At 36.8% G+C, this 16,290-nt stretch overlaps 1 pseudogene; it reads left to right on the plus strand.

The window, feature by feature from the left end:
- The first annotated feature begins 11,990 nt into the window (after positions 1-11,990).
- Positions 11,991-14,382, plus strand: LOC127674443 (cullin-5-like; annotated as a pseudogene).
- The last annotated feature ends 1,908 nt before the right edge of the window (positions 14,383-16,290 follow it).

The following is a 16,290-nucleotide window of genomic DNA, read 5'->3' on the forward strand; positions in this document are numbered from 1 at the left end:
TTAGATAATATTTGATTATTTGTTTGTACAGTCTCAATATGTAGACAAAGTTGTACTGGAACTTATAAAGATGTGTCTGACTCTGCATCCTGAATGCTGAGATTATAGGCATATGCTACCACACATGGCTTGGGTTAGATCTTTATTTCCATCTTTTATTAAGTGAATACTTTGCACGTCTTCATATTCTTACGACTACACCATTTTTTTTTACTTTGATTCCCTTTGAAAATTTAAGTCAAATCATGGTTGTAAGTCTAAAATTCTGACATATATGAAGCACAAATTAGATGCCACAGTTAAAATTTTCCATCTCACTCATTATTTAAGAGTTAGGCATTTTTAGCTATCTAGAAGGAAAAGTATATACAAACCCAAATTCCAGAACGTGTTAATAGCTATTTAATATAGAAAATTTCTTTATGAATACAAAATGGGGGTTATATCAAAAAATTTAAATCAGTCATTACTAAATATGGTGGTATGAATTTTATCAGCATCTGAGACTTGAGGGTGATGTTTCATTAACTTCTGACAAAGTTTACCATACATAAAATTGTAGCTTCTCATATATATTTATTGGAGTTCACCTGGAGTCATTTTGATGTCATGTAAATATTCATAGTAAATATTTAAAATTACTCACTTATATGGGAAATGACAATTATGTATAGTAAAAGATTTGAAAATATGTAAGTTTTTTTTAATTTAAGCTCTGGAAATTTATACAAAGAAATCATATAAACAAGGTATACAGTTGTTTTTTAATACTGATTATTAAAATAATACCTTCATAAACTAAATATTCTCTAATATATGGTTGGCTAAACATAAATGAAGAGGAATGAAAGCATAATGCAACAACTGTTCATAGGTATAAAATGGCATAGAAAATGACAAATTAGTTGTCTCTCTCTGTTGGAAGAGTATATAAATGTGCCTAAGCACATATATGTGTCTGTTATAGCAATGCAATGTGGATAATGACTTGAACAAGATGGCCTTGGGTAATAGCTAAATATTAGAGTATTTGTTTAACTGGAAACAGTCCTCAAGGTCAATCTGAACGATTACAAAATATGGTAGGTAGAAATATTACCTATATATTAAGAAGAAGCAAAAGTGAGCAGAGAAAGCAAGTATTATTTTTAGTCTACTTTGTCCTGGGAACTGGGGTTTTTATTCTGATTGGCTACTATATTAGCTTTGATGTGACACTTTTGTATATTACTTCACTTAATCCTAGCTATTATGAGCTCCAGTTTATCAGGTGCATTATATAGATGACAAAAAAAGTACAGAATTTCACATGGATAATGAAATTTAGCTATGGGCTGCTAACATTTGGAACTGTTAATGATATTGATCATGAAAAAGAAGGCATGGGACAATATCTTTTTATTGTTGTTGTTTTTCTCATTGGTGAAACCAAGACACTTAACAGAAAGAACTTAAAAGGTGGAGGTTTATTTGATTCACACTTTTAGGGGGAAAATTCAGTGTGGAAAGGATGGCAGAATGGCTCTATAATAGTGGGATCATTAGTATCATTGAGAAGAGATGTTTATTTTGTACATTTTCCTAATGCCAAAGTGGCAGTGTGTAGTCAGACTTTCTCTCCAAAAATTAAACACCAGAACAGAATGAATAACAGAATCCACATGTCTGTCAACTAGGTAATGGATAAACATTAATGTAGTATGGCCAAATAAAAGTACTAAAATTCAAATAGTCACTAAATCCTTATGCTAAGTGAACTAGCTCAGTCAAAAAACGACCACATGGAACAGACAAATATGCAGACATAAAAAGTAGAGGCATGATTACCAGGAGCTAAAGAAGGTGGAGAACTGAAGTTTCTCATTGGCTTGGTAACATTGTTCTATTGGATGTTGGTGGTTTATATTAAAATCATCAAATTTCATACTTTTAACTTATTAAATTATAGACATTCAAATTATAGCTTAATAGTTAATTAATAATGAATGACACTGATATCATATTGGATGAATGTAAGCCAGTTTTATCTTTTCTACAACTTATAAAATGTGGTCAAATTATTTGTAAAATGAAAAAGAGAAGAAAGTCAGACATGGATCCAAACAAACTTTTAAAACAGAAAAAGTCAGACATATTTCTTAGTAAAAACATTAGTAATAGTGATATACACATCACACAAGTTATTATTTTTCCCCAGTTGAAACTAGAAAGAAGGGATTATCAGTACACAGGAAATGAGTTTCTGAGCAACTGCTTTCTGTTGCCATGGCAACCAGGTGTTCTGATCTACTTGAGATACAACAACAATTAAAATCTAATTGAAAAATGTCTTTAGCCCTTCTCCTTGTGATAGTACCATTGTCAATAGATGAATTTTCCCCAAGAGGTGCATGCCACACATCTTTGATTTTTCTGAGAGCAATGAACAATAAGAATAATATGTAATGTGCTTTTCATTTAGAGAACTAGGTAACCATAAGCCTAGCACAAATGTAGGACCTTGAAAAGTTTGTCTCACATGTTTTCTGAATAAATAGGAGACTTTCTTGCTGATCATTCATCCAAGTGTGCAAGAGAACCAGATAATTCTATTCAGAGACAGGGATTCAGGAATGCATCTTAAGGGGGATTGAGGAGGTGAGAAGTAGTTTGATTCTTGATGGGCATCTTCTTTCAAGAGAGTAGATTATGCACATATATATGTTTTTGAAGAAGAAGAAGAAGAAGAAGAAGAAGAAGAAGAAGAAGAAGAAGAAGAAGAAGAAGAAGAAGAAGAAGAAGAAGAAGAAGAAGAAGAAGAACAAGAAGAAGAACAAGAAGAAGAAGAACAAGAAGAAGAAGAACAAGAAGAAGAAGAACAAGAAGAAGAACAAGAAGAACAAGAAGAACAAGGAGAAGGAGAAGGAGAAGGGGAAGAGGAAGAGGAAGAAGAAGAAGAGGAGGAAGAGGAAGAAGAGGAAGAAGAGGAAGAAGAAGAAAAAAGGGAACAATGAAAGAAAGAAGAAACAATTCCTATAAATAAATGATTGTTTTTGAACAATAAGTAAAGACAAGGAGATTATAAAAAAGAGATAAAATTATTACCCATATTATGCAGTTAGAATGAATTGTGTTTCTTATTGTACATATTCGTCATTTTTTAAACTGCCACTTACTTAGTTATATTGTATTTAACTCAATCTTGTCATTCTGTAAAAATGCATATTTTAAAAATAATTTTGTATTAGTGGATGTTTCGAAGAAATATAAAATTGTCCAATTGGAATTTTGGAAATTTATTTTAAGGGTACATTCTGCTATTGAATTATCTGTGATCTGAACATTCACAGGACTATAACATTATGATTAATTGTTTTTTTTTTCAGCTGTGGATTTCATAGGTCAACCATAGTCTGTACTTTTAAATACATACTTTTAAAATATTCAATATATAATGGATAATGTTAGAGAGTAGATTTGGAACACTCTAATGTTTTTTGTAAACAATTGCAAAGATATCAAGTTAAACCATACCAAAAAGTACAATTTGTATAGATCAAAATCACCCAAACGTATTTTATTTATATAACTTACCCAGAATAATTAATATGTATTTAGAGCATCTGGAAAAAGAATCTACATTTAAGAAAAAAACAAAGAGTACTATATTGAACAGTAGGGAGAGAGTCTAGTCCCTGATTTCACACACACACACACACACACCATCAAGAAACAACTTTGAGAATCCTGTTGGGTGGTTTTGTAAAAAAAAAAAAAAAAAAAAACTGAGCACCTGCAATGTAGGTGACTATTATAGCAGATGCATTCATCATAAACTAGGTGCTATCAAGGTCTGTACATTGTTCTTTTGAAATTAGAATGAAAAGAGAAACTTTGTAAACTGGGTACAGAAAAGATATTATAAAAGAAGACTGTCAACTGTATGCTTCTGTTCCACCCTAATATTTGTTACCACTTTTATGTGATGATTTTTTGATGGTGGGAGCTTTAGGGAGGTAATTAGAGTTAGATTATATCACGAGTGTGGGAAACGTGTAAAGAGGTTAACACTCTTATAAGAAAACACTAGGGAGCTTCTTATTGTTTCATAAGCACACAAATAAGATTGTAAACAGTGCAATCCAAAAGATGAAATCTCAGAACTAAACTCAATTTCTGATTCCTTGATCTCTGACATTTTGTTTATTTTGTATTTGTTTTTGTTTTTTTGTATTTTTTAAAAAAACAATCTTTTTTTGATTCTTTGTGAGTTTCACATCATGTATCCCAATCCCACTCATCTCCCTGACCCTTTATATCTGCCATTGCAACTCTCGACCAAAGACAATAAAATAACAAAAATGAATGAATGAATGAATGAATGAATGAATAAATAAATAATAAAGTCTATCTGTGGAAGCTGTAATGTGTGACAATGCGACACACAATGTATCCTTTTACACAAACAGCTTATTTGCAACTGTTCAGCACAATGACTCATTGGTCTAGTTCAAACCCTATAAGGCTTCCTCTAGGATACCCTGTTGTTTCCCTGTGTCATGGTGATCCTACAGCAGCTTTGGATCTTCAAGACTACACCCTTCATGTGCTCCAGCACTTTGTTGATGGGGTAGATGTTGAGGTGGGCAAACTCAGAGAGACCTGGTTTTGGGCCTCAACAGAAGCTGAGTTGGTAAAGCCACCAGCTCTCCTGCTTTCCCCTGGTGAGGGGTGGGACAGCTCTCCTACACCATGACATCAGGGCCAGCTCTACAGTGCTGCCCAAGTGAGGTGTGGTGCCCACTCTCCTGAGTGTTATAGCTGGTTACAGAGAGCGTTTTTTTTTTTTTTCTTTCAGGTAAATCCCACTTGTACTTCAATTGAGTCTTTCTCTAATATTTAAGATATGAACAAAGGGTGAAAAGAGAAGTTTATATTAAAAACAAAATGTCCTTTTTAAATTTTCTATATACTTTGTTTACATTCCACATGCTTTCCCATTTCCTGGTTTCCTCCTTTCCATATGTCCCATAAGCCGTCTTCTCTCCACCCATTCCCCAATCACCTACCCTCCCATTTCTCTGTCCTGGTACTCCCCTACAATGCTGGATCAAGCCTTTCCAGGGCCAGGGCCCTCTCCTTACTTCTTCATGGGAATCATTTGATATGCTAATTGTGTCTTGAGTATTCAGAGCTTCTGGGATAATTAATATCCGCTTAACATTGATTGCATTCCATGTGTATAATTTTGTGATTGGGATACCTCACTTAGGATGATATTTTCCAGTTCCAACCTTTTGCCTAAAAATTTCATGAATTCATTGTTTTTAATTGCTGAGTAGTATTCCATTGTGTAAATGTACCACATTTTTTGTATTCATTCCTCCATTGAGGGATATCTGGGTTCTTTCCAGCTTCTGGCTATTATAAATAAGGCTGTTATGAACATAGTGGAGCATGTGTCCTTATTGTATGCCGGGGAATCCTCTGGGTATATGCCCAGGAGAGGTATAGCAGGGTCCTCCAGAAGTGTCATGCCCAGTTTTCTGAGGAACCGCCAGACTGATTTTCATTGTGGTTGTACCAGCTTGCATTCCCACCAGCAGTGGAGGAGTGTTCCTCTTTCTCTGCATCCTCGAAAACACCTGCTGTCTCCTGAGTTTTTAAACTTAGCTATTCTGACTGGTGTGAGGTGAAATCTCAGGGTTGTTATGATTTGCATTTCCCTAATGACTAATGATGTTGAACATTTCTTTAGGTGCTTCTCAGCCATCCGAATTTCTTCAGGTAAAAATTCTTTGTTTAGCTCTGCACCCCATTTTTTAAAAGGATTATTTAGTTCTCTGGGGTCTAACTTCTTGAATACTTAGTATATATTGGATATTAGCCCTCTGACGGATGTAGGGTTGGTGAAGATCATTTCCCAATTTGTTGGTTGCCATTTTGTCCAATTGACAGTATACTTGGCCTTACAGAAGCTATGCAATTTCATGAGGTCCCATTTGTCAATTCTTGATCTTAGATTATAAGCTATTAGTGTTCTCTTCATGAACTTTCCCCCTGTACCCATGTCCTCAAGGGTCTTCCCTAGTTTCTTTTCTATTAGTTCCAGAGTGTCAGGTTTTATGTGGAAGTCCTTGATCCACTTGAAGTTGAGGTTAGTACAAGGAGATAAGAATAGAACAATTCCCATTCTTCAGCATGCTGACCTCCAATTGAACCAGCACCATTTGTTGAAAAGGTTATCTTTTTTACCACTGGATGTTTTCTGCTACTTTGTCTAAGATCAAGTGACCATTGGTGTGTGGGTTCATTTCTGGGTCTTCAATTCTATTCTATTGGTCCACTTGCCTGTCACTGTACCAATACGATGCAGTTTTTAATACTATTGCTCTGTAGTATTGCTTGAGGTCTGAGATACTGATTCCCCTAGAAGTTCTTTTACTGTTGAAAATAGTTTTAGCTATCCTGGGTCTTTTGTTATTTCAGATGAATTTGAGAATTGCTCTTTCTAACTCTATGAAGAACTGAGTTGGGATTTTGATGGGGATCATTTTGAATCCATAGAATGCTTTTGGCAAGATGGACATTTTAACTATATTAGTCCTGCCAATTCATGAGCATGGACGATTTTTCCATTTTCTAAGATCTGCTTTGATTTCCTTCTTCAGAGACCAGAAGTTCTTGTCATACAGGTCGTTTATTTGTTTGGTTAGAGTCACACCAAGATACTTTATATTGTTTGTGGCTATTGTGAAGGGTGTCATTTCCCTAACTTCTTTCTCAGCCTGCTTATCCTTTGAGTATAGGAAGGCTACTGATTTGCTTGAGTTGATTTTATAACCAGCCACTTTGCTGAAGTTATCAGCTGTAGGAGTTTTTGGTGGAGTTTTTTGGGTCACTTAAGTATACTATCATATCATCTGCAAATAGTGATAGTTTGACTTCTTCCTTTCCAATTTGTATCCCTTTGACATCCTTATGTTGTCTAATTGCTCTAGCTAGAACTTGAAATACTATATTGAAAAGATATGGAGAGAGAGGGCAGCCTTGTCTAGTCCCTGATTTTACTGGGATTGCTTCAATTTTTTCTCCATTTAGTTTGATGTTGGCTACGAGTTTGCTGTATATTTCTTTAACTATGTTTAGGTATGGGCCTTGAATTCCTGTTCTTTCCAAGACTTTTAACATGAAAGGATGCTGAATTTTGTCAATGCTTTTTCAGCAACTAATGAAATGATCATGTGTTTTTTTTCTTTGAGTTTATGTAGTGGATAGCATTGATGGATTTCCTTTTATTGAACCATCCCTGCATCCTTCGAATGAAGCCCATGGTGGATGACCGTTTTGATATGTTCTTGGATTCTGTTTGGAAAAATTTTATTTAGTATTTTTACATCAGTATCCATAAGGGAAATTGGCCTGAAGTTCTCTTTCTTTTTTGGATCTTTGTGTGGTTTTCCTATCAGTATAATTGTGGCTTCCTAGAACAAGTTGTATAGTGTTCCTTCTGTGTCTATTTTGTGGAATAGTTTGAAGAATATTGGTGTTAGGTCTTCTTTGAAGGTCTGATAACATTCTGCTCTAAAACCATCTGGTCCAGTGATTTTTTTTTTGGTTGGGAGACTTTCTGTGACCCATATTTCTTCAGGGGTTATGGGACTGTTTAAATTATTTATTTGACCCTGATTTAATTTTGGTGTTTGGTATCTGCAGAGGAAATTTTTCATTTCTTCCAGATTCTCCAGTTGTGTTGAGTATAAGCTTTTGAAGTAGCATCTGATGATTTTTTTTTAATTTCCTCAGTTTCTGTTGTTATATCTCCTTTTTAATTTCTAATTTCGTTAATCTGGATACTGTCTTTGTGCCTTTTGGTTAGTCTGGCTAAGGGTTTATCTATCTTGTTGATTGTCTCAAAGAACCAGCTCCTGGTTTTGTTGATTCTTTGTATGGTTCTCTTTGTTTCTACTTGATTGATTTCAGCCCTGAGTTTGATGATTTCCCATATTCTACTCATCCTGGGTGAATTAACTTTTTCTTGTTCCAGGGTTTTCAGGTGTGCCTTTAAGCTGCTAGTGTATGCTCTCTCCATTATCTTCGGCATCTGAGATTCTTTCTTCTATTTCTTGTATTCTGTTGTTGATATTTTCATCTATGGCTCCTGATTTCTTCCCAAGGTTTTCCATCTCCAAAGTTGTCTCCCTTTGCGATTTCTTAGTTGTTTCTACTTCTGTTTTTTGATCCTGGATGTTTTTGCTCAGTTCCTTCACTTGCTTGTTTGTGTTTTCCTGTAATTCTTTAAGAGATTTTTGTGTTTCCTCGTTCATGACTTCTGCCTGTTGACCCAAGTTCTCCTGTATTTCTTTAAGGGATTTTTGCATTTCCTCTTTATTGGCTTCTATCTTTTGACCCATATTCTCCTGAATTTCTTTAAATGATTTTTGTGGTTCCTTTGTAAGGGCTTCTAGCTTTTGATCCATTTTATCCTGTATTTCTTTAAGAGATTTATTTATGTCCTTCATGTGTTCCTCTAACAGCATCATGACCAGTGATTTTAAATCCAAATCTTGATTTTTGGTGTGTTGAGGTATCCAGGACTTGCTGTTGTTGGAGAATTGGGTTCAGATGCTGCCATATTGCCTTAATTTCTGTTGGTAATGTTCCTATGTTTGCCATTTGCCATCTGGTTATCCCTGGTGTTAGTTCTGTTGTCACTGGCTGGCGCTTGTACTTCCTGTGAGCTTATAAGGCTATTTCAGCACGACTGGATGACTGGGTTTCCCCTGGCACAGATTGCTGATGTGTTGCCCTCCTCTTGGGTGCTCTTGGAGCCCTGGTGTGTCCTTCCCCAAGCAATATTATACTTGGGTTGGCTCTGTGAACTGAACCTAGTACTGCCCATCTGCTCTGTCAGGGAAAAAAGATGGAGGCAGGGATCCCGCAGGAAACCAGCAGGGCACAGGACCCACACCTGGCTGGCACATAGAAACACTGCCAATCTGCCCAATATCTGGGCACAGGCAGCAGCTCGTAGTTCGACAGTCTGTGTCCCCAGAGATCTTAGACTCGGGATACCTCTGTACCTGGCATGCTTGTCCTGTCTGACTTGGAGTGAAGATGGCGAAGAAGGGCAACTCCAAAAACTGGCTACCCCACAGGGCACAGGACCCATGCCTGGCTGGTACCCAGACAAACCACTGATCTGCCCAGGTACTGGGCACAGGCAGTAGCCTGCAGCTCAGCAGTCTGCGTCCCCAGAGATCTTAGACTCGGGATATCTCGGTACCTGGGACTGCTTGTCCTGTTTAACTGGGTGCAAAGATCTGTTTATTTTGCTAATAGGATGTTTAATATTGAAGCCTAAATATAATAAAACAGAATACAAAACTTTCAGATACAAGAATATGCAAATTAGTAACAAATGAGTTTGTTGTGAGCTTAATTTATTTTATAGGTAGATATATAGTTACCTATATATCTTTTCATGATCCACAGATATCAAGGATAAGAGCAAATCACTCCTGTATCAAACTGAACTAAAGATTACAAGTACACTAAAATATGAGGATGCATTTAAAGATAGAAAAAATAAATCATAAATAAAAAGCAATTCTCTCTCTCTTTCTCTGCCTCTCCATCTCCCTCTCCCTCCCTCCCTCTCTCTCTGCAAAATGTCTAGCTGTAGTTCTCTGCATATTTTCCCATCTGCTGGAATAAGAAGTCTCTCTGATGTCTAGATAAGGCAATGATCTATGAGTATAACAGATTATTATTAGAGGTCATCTTACTAATTTCTGGATCAGTATTTTGTGTCCTTACCCTAGGTCTCTGGACTATCTCAATTATCCAATTGCCAAGTATGGGTTCTTTCTCATGGAGTTGGCTTTAAGTCAAATTAGACATCGGTTGGCTACTCCCATCCAATTTTTTATGCCACCATTTCCTAGCATATCTTGCAAGCAGGACAGATTGTAGGTCAAAGCTTTTATGGGTAAGTTGGTTTCCACTTAGAAATGTAACTCAACTATTCTTTTTTGAAGAGCAGCCCTATGTCTTAACATTAGCCTGAAGAATAGAAGCTGGAAAGATTGTTAAGTGCCAGAGCTCTTTAACATAGCTTTTTATGTTAAGCCATAAAAATGCCATATTTTTAGGACATCAAATTGTGAAATGTATAATGGAAGAGCTTTTATTGGTATAGACCATACTTTCATAGTTTGTTTCAAAAATCTTTGTAATTCAACAAGTCTTCACTACTCAGTAATATGTATAAGGTCTTCAAGTAATAGTGAATGGTTAGAAATTCTGTAACATGACATCATTAGCTCTCCTCCATTCATGACACAATTCCCAAGTAAAATGAAACATTTTATTAAATAAAATATTAGTCACCCTGTTTACAAAGTGTATTTTAAAACAGATATCTTTGAACTGTAGAGAAAAATATGTTTACATATACTGCTAATGGTCCATATTTGCAGCAAAAGAATAAGGTTTATCTGAGTTAAACTTGTTAATATCAATACCGGGAACAGTTTTAGGACAGATGAGAAAGCTAAAACTTATTCCCTCCAAATTTCTTAATTGATTAAAAGGTCAACATACAGAGATAATAATGATAATGTTAAAGTGCCTCATCTGAAAGACTCACCTGAAAAGACAATCATCCCTTTGTGGCTGTTGGCAGATTGTTAAGATTTTGATATAGAATAATAAACTTCCATCATGCACTAAGTATGAAGATCAGAGATTGCTACATATTTAAAGATGCCAGGGTGCCCATGAGATGTCAATGTTAAGCTTAATACTCAGCAAATTTCCTAAAGAAATATGTGTTTGTCATTCAGTGTATAGGTACTAGTATAATCTGCATGAGATTGTACATGACCTCTGACTCCATTCTATATGACATTTCTCCCTAGGAAACTTTATTTCCATACTGAATGATCATGTAGAAGAAAGGCTATTATAGATTCTAGCACATAACTCTTGGTGAGAAATATAAGGTTTAGTTTTGTTTGTTTTTGGGTTTTTTTTTTTTTTTTTTGCTTTCTTTCATTATTTTCAGGCTAACCTTGAAGTCATTATGTAGCATAGGCTGGATTAACATTCATATAACCCCCACCATATTCAACCTGCCGTGTACTGAGATTAGAGATGCATGTAACCATTCCTAGCAGGAAAATGAAGTGTTTGTGTTAACTCAACTTTGGCTTGAACCCATTAACATTGCTGGTATCCTACCTTTTCATTCACCCAAATGTGCTAAAGATTACTCTAAAGTTTAGCTTTCATCTTATCAAAAGCTTTGTTAGAAGATACTTCAGGAGGAACCAGAGGAAATGAATAGAAGAAGGTTGAGACTTAAGAACTTCAAGAGAGCAAGGCAGTGGTGGTGCATGCCTTTAATCCCAGCACTTGGGAGACAGAGGCTTTCTGAGTTCAAGGCTAGCATGGTCTATAGAGTGAGTTCCAGGAGAACTCGGGCTGTTGCCGCCAGCGGCCACATACGAACCGGAATACCTGGAAGAGAATTCTGAGGTTAACAGGAAGGGGGCAAAAGAGAAATGAGTCAAGAGGACAGTTGTCCATAGAGACTGACTTTACTATCATTTAGCCAATATTTATAATCTTTGGAAAAACCACCTTGCCCCTCAAATGGCCGAGAGTTCGTTGGATCTTCTTCTCGGTGGGTTGTCTGCTTTCAGTCAAGCAGTTTTCTGCTGGTCTCCGGATGGAGCTGGGCTGAGGCGGCCTTGGTAGTTAAGGTGAAAATGGCTGTATTGTTCCCAAGGGAACAAGGGTCGGAGATAACACCTGGGGAAGGGTCGAGGCTGTAGGCCAGGAATGCCGCAGCTTGAATAGGCCGGAGATAACGCCAGGGGAAGGGTGGGGGTTGCCAGTCAGGAGGGTCACAGCTAAATGCTGTGGGGGGAAGGGACATCGGGCTATACAGAGAAACCCAGTCTCAAACGCCCTCCCCCCAACCCACCCTCCAAAAAAAGAACATCATGAGAGAAAGGCTAAATAGCCTTGTTCATGTAAGAAGTCTGGATAAAGGTTCTCTCCAATTTGAAGACAAGTGGGATTTCATGCATCCAAGTGTTTTGAAGCTTTATGCCAGGAATCGGTAACAAAGCAGCAGTGGTTTGATCTGTTTTCAGATGTACATGCTGTCTGACAGTGGAATGATAGAGATTCATCAAAAATTCATCAGGCTTTAAAAGAGGATATTCTTAAGTTTATAAAGCAAGCACAGGAACATGTACTGAGCCATCAAGATGACCCAGCTTTGTTAAAGTCATATGTAGTTGAATGGCAAAAATTCTTCACACAGTGTGATATTTTACCAAAACCTTTTTGCCAACTAAAGGTGACTTTATTGGGTAAACAAAGCAGCAATAAAAAAACCAAATATGGAAGACAGTATTGTTCAAAAGCTTATTCTTGATACGTGGAATGAGTCGATTTTTTTCAAATATAAAGGACAGACTTCAGGATAGTGCAATGAAGCTGGTGCCTGCTGAGAAATTAGGGGAAGCTTTTGATTCCCAGCTGGTCATAGGAGTGTGAGAATTCTATGTTATTCTTTGTTCTAATCCTGAGGAAAAGCTTCAGAACTATAGGGATAATTTTGAGAAGGCAACAGAAAGATTTTATGGAACAAAGGCACCCTCATACTTACAGCAAAATGGTATGCAAAATTAAATGAAATATGCAAATGCTAAATTAAAAGAAGAAGAAGAAAGAGCACTCAGATACTTAGAAACAAGATGAGAGTATAACTCTGTGGAAGCACTCATGGAATGCTGTGTAAATGTGCTGGTGACTATTTTAGCAAAACAGCAAGGTTGATCAAGCCAAATGAAACTGAAAACTTACATTTGATGCTTTCACTGATGGACAAAGCTCCTAATGGGATAAAGCCAGTGTTGAAGGATTTGGAGGAGCACATCATAAGTGCTGGCCTAGCAGACATGGTGGCAAGTGCTGAAACCATCACTACTGACTCTGAGAAGTATGTGGAACAATTTGTTTAATAGATTCAGTAAACTGGTCAAAAAAGGATTTCAGGATGATCTTCATTTCCTTACTGCAAGGGGCAAGGCATATAAAGCAGTTGTTAATGATGCTTCTATATTTAAACTTGAATTGCCTTTGAAGCAAAAAGAGTGGGGTTGAAAGCTCGGCCTGAGTCAAAATGCCCTGAGTTGCTTACCAATTACTGTGACTCGTTGTTAAGGAAAACACCATTAAGCAAAACAAAACACAAAAAAACAAAACAAAACAAACAAACAAACAAAAAACCCTAACATCTGAGGAGATTGAAGCAAAGCTTAAGGAAGTGCTCTTGGTACTTAAATATGTGCAAAACAAAGACATTTTTATGAGGTATCACAAAGCTCATCTTACATGGCATCTTATATTGGACATCTCTGTTGATAGTGAGATTGAAGAAAACATGGTACAGTGGCTAATAGAAGTTGGTATGTGAGCAGATTATGTGAACATGCTTGCTAGAATGTTTCAGGACATAAAAGTATCTGAAGACTTGAACCAAGGTTTTAAGGAAATGCACAAAAATAATAGTTTGGCATTACCAGCTGATTCAGTTAATATAAAGATTTTGAATGCTAGTGCTTGGTCTAGAAGCTCTGAGAAAGTCTTTGTCTCTTCCTACCAAACTGGAGAATTTGATACCTGAAGTAGAAGAATTTTACAAAAAAAAAATCATAGTGATAGAAAAATATATTGGCACGTTCTCATGTCAAATGAAATTGTAACATTTAAAAATGAAGTAGGTCAGTATGATTTGGAAGAAACCACATTTCAGTTGGTTGGGTTGTTTGCATGGGACCAAAAGCCTAGAGAGAAAATTAGCTTTGAAAATCTAAAACTTGCAATAGAACTCCCTGATGCTGAACTTAGAAGGAATGTATAATCTTTAGTAGCTTTCCCCAAGTTCAAGCAGCAAGTTTTGTTGTATGACCCTCAAGTCAACTCACCCAAAGATTTTACAGAAGGCACCCTCTTCTCAGTGAACCAGGACTTCAGTTTAATAAAACATGCAAAAGTACAGAAAAGGGGAAAAATCAATTTGATTAGATGCTTGCAGCTCACTACAGAATGAATGAGAGAAGAAAAAATGAAGGGATATTTCAACTAAGAATATTATGAGCTGGGCGATGGTGGCACACGCCTTTAATCCCAGCACTTGGAAGTCATACAAATAATGAAAATGAGAAAGAAAATTTGCAGTGCTCAGCTACAGACTGAATTAGTAGAAATTCTGACAAACATGTTCTTACGACAGAAGAAGATGATAAAAGAGCAAATCGAGTGGCTGATCGAGCCATCCTGAAGGAGGAGGCCGACATCGACACCTTCATGTACATAGCTTAGCTGAGTCCCAGCCTGCGCAGCCACGCTTCGGGAGTCCTAGGCAGAGGCCGTCCCAGTCTGAGCTGGAGGAAGGTTTATTAGGACTTTGATTACATAAATATTAAACTCCGCCTAACCTTACAAAATAACTCTATTGTGCCAGTCATGTTAATTTGCGTGATGATCAATCAAGAGTGTTAGTTAGCTGGTAAAGATGTTGTACACTCTTTACCAGCATGCTGTTCTGTGGAGAAACTTGCATTCATGAAGAGCCCATTATGAACTTTCAAAGTTAATTCAATTTTTATCCATCTTGAGAAATAACATTTTGGAAGAGTGCGGGTGGGGTTCTTTTTGCATCTTGTATTCCCCCTTCCTTTTCCAAGGAATATACTTGCACAGGGAAGGATTTTCTGATATTCATGCACTGAAAAATGCTGGTGGTTTTTGTTTGTTTTTTGTTTCTTAATGCAATTAAAGCTAGAGGTAGCACTCAGCTACTTTTGATGAAAAGAGTGAATTGTCAACACCGTGTTGGGCAAGGGCAGGCACACTGGAGAAGGCACGTGTGCCAGTATTAAGTTGTTTGTCCTACACTGTTTTCACTTTAGTGACTGGATCTTAATGATAACCTGAAAATGGTATTAAATATTTCTACCTTACAAATCCTGATGTTCATTGAGCAGGAGAGTGCTGTTTAGTTATTTGTTGTTAAATGATAAAGGTTTGGGATTTTCTTTTTAAATCGTGTGTGGCTGGAGAGCTTGTTTTGAAAACAAGAAATTTATAATGAATGCTATTTCAGTTAAAAAATTTATGGGTATAGATCCATCACTGACTGGAGAGGCAGAATATCAAAGCAAACATAAAGTGTGTTACTAATACATTTAATACTCATACATCTAATATTTCTTATAGTGTACCTAAATTTGTTGAAAACAATGCAGAAATATTCTGCTACATTATAGTGAGAGAACTGCATTCTTTTTTTTTGTTTTGTTTTTTTCTGTTTTTTGTTTGTTTTTTTTACATTTATTTATTCGATATATTTTTTATTTACATTTCAAATGATTTCCCCTTTTCTAGCCACGCACTCCCCGATAGTCCCACAAGCCCCCTTCTCTCCCCCTGTCCTCCCACCCACCCCTTCCCAATTCCCCATTCTGGTTTTGCCGAATACTGCTTCACTGAGTCTTTCCAGAACAGGGAAAGGCTTCTTGTACCTCATTTGATGTGTGGATTATGTTTTGGGTATTCCAGTTTTCTAGGTTAATATCCACTTATTAGTGAGTGCATACCATGATTCACCTTTTGAGTCAGGGTTACCTCACTTAGTATGATGTTCTCTAGCTCCATCCATTTGTCTAAGAATTTCATGAATTCATTGTTTCTAATGGCTGAGTAGTACTCCATTGTGTATATATACCACATTTTTTGTATCCACTCTTCTGTTGAGGGATACCTGGGTTCTTTCCAGCTTCTGGCAATTATAAATGGGGCTGCAATGAACATAGTGGAACATGTATCCTTATTACATGCTGGGGAATCTTCTGGGTTTATTATGCCCAGGAGTGGTATAGCAGGATCTTCTGGAAGTGAGGTGCCCAGCTTTCAGAGGAACCGCCAGACTGATTTCCAGAGTGGTTGTACCAATTTGCAACCCCACCAGCAGTGGAGGAGTGTTCCTCTTTCTCCGCACCCTCTCCAACACCTGCTGTCTCCTGAATTTTTAATCTTAGCCATTCTGACTGGTGTAAGGTGAAATCTCAGGGTTGTTTTGATTTGCATTTCCCTAATGACTAATGAAGTTGAGCATTTTTTAAGATGCTTCTCCGCCATCCAAAGGAGAACTGCATTCTTAACCTGTAGCATAGAATTATTTGGTGATTACAAGTATTGCTTTTTTTTCTGCCATGTGCCATATATAGG

This window comes from Apodemus sylvaticus, chromosome X, assembly GCF_947179515.1.
Source record: "Apodemus sylvaticus chromosome X, mApoSyl1.1, whole genome shotgun sequence".
NCBI classification, from domain to species: domain Eukaryota; kingdom Metazoa; phylum Chordata; class Mammalia; order Rodentia; family Muridae; genus Apodemus; species Apodemus sylvaticus.